Source organism: Aphanomyces astaci, assembly GCF_000520075.1.
Source record: "Aphanomyces astaci strain APO3 unplaced genomic scaffold supercont1.22, whole genome shotgun sequence".
Taxonomy (NCBI): Eukaryota; Oomycota; class Saprolegniomycetes; order Saprolegniales; family Verrucalvaceae; genus Aphanomyces; species Aphanomyces astaci.
The window spans coordinates 599568-601322 of record NW_009798285.1 but is presented as its reverse complement, the minus strand read 5'-3'; positions in this window follow the sequence as shown (position 1 = coordinate 601322).

Here is a 1755-nt window from a genome sequence, read left to right as displayed (position 1 = left end):
TCCGTGAAGACATCGTAGTCTATCTGTTCTGTGTTACCATTGAGATAGAGTCCATAGGTGGACGTTCCTTTCAAGTATCTTAGGATTCGCAAGGCCGCTAGCCAATGCCTTTCATTATAGCATGTTAAAAATCTACTTAGATCGCGAACTGCATTTGCAATGTCAGGTCTCGTGCCTCTGACGAGATACTGCAATGAACCTATAAGTCCCCTCTAGTCGTAGGGTTGTGCATCAATCTGCTCCCTTGACATGTTGCTTTCAGCAATCAACTCTTGTCCTACTATTTGAGGTGTCGATACTGTTGAAGCTTCGGCCATACCGAACTTTTCCATCAAATCATTGATATACTTATTCTGAGAATTCGTCATAAGTCGATTGTTGCGGTCACGTTTGACTTCCATTTTGAGAATGTAACTGATCTCGCCAAGATCTTTCATCTTGAAGTGGCCAGATAGTTCAGCCTTTATTTTGTTCACACTTTGGACACTTGGAGAAACTATAGTAATGTCATCGACATATACAACTAATATGACCCAGTCACTTTCTTTGGTACTGAACACTTGGCTCAATTCTCCCACTTTTAGGACGTAGATACAATACTCTTTGTAGCACCGTACAAAACCCATTTCTGTGAGGAAAGCATGTAGAACATTGTACCAAATTCTAGGTGCCTGGCGTAGGCCATAGAGACTCTTCTTTAGGCGAAGAACAAACTCAGGTCCTTTCCTAAAGTAGCCCACAGGCTGTCGCATGTAGATTCTCTCAGTTAGCGTTCCATTTAGAAACGCTGTAACAGCATCCATTTGATGACACTCGACATTGAGTATAGTTACTATTGCTAGTACAAGTCGTAATGACTCATATCGAGCGACGGGAGCATAAATCTCGTCACAGTCGACTCCAACTTTTTGGTGGCAACCTTGTGCTACGAGTCGTGCTTAGTAACGCTCAATTTTACCATTGGATAAATATTTTACATTAAATACCCAATGGCAGGGAATAACTTTTTCATCCAATGGCATTGGACATAACTCCCATGTGTCATTTTCCAAGAGTGAGTTATATTCAGAATCCAGTGCCTGCACCCAGTTGGCGCGATTGTCACATCGCATGGCTTCCTTGTAAGACTTTGGTACTTTATGACGCATGCGATGCTTATCAACAGCGATTTTGTCGGTTAACTTATTAACCATACTAGTATTGCAGCTATACTGCAGGCGACTGGGTTGTTGTCTTTTACGTGCACTACGTTCTAAGTATGTTACCGTTTCAATTGGCACTGGTTTGGGGAGTGATGTTTTCGAAGCAACTCCCACTGTCTCTGCAGGTGTCCCAACTCCCACTGTCTCTACTGTAGTGTCAATTTTAGAACGTTTGTTTCGTGGCTCATCATTGCCAGAAATTTCTAGTGGACGTTTGGAACCACTTAGTTCCTTTATTTCGCACAATTCGTCGTCATTTAAAACGGTATCATTAGTTTCAAACGCATTACGAATGAACTCTTGTGATGATACAGGGTCGAATAGAATGTCCCTTGCGACGAAGTAGCGATCTCGTTCAATATCAAGAAGACGGTAACCCTTGTACTCTTCAGAGATACCGAGGAATCTACACTTTGTAGCTCTAGCAGAGAGTTTCTTGTCACTCCTAAGCTCTTTGGGTACATAAGCCCAGCACAGGGAACCCCATGCGTGTAAACGACTCACGTCCGGTGCTTCTTTATAGAACATTTCGTACGGTGTTTTAAACCCAAAG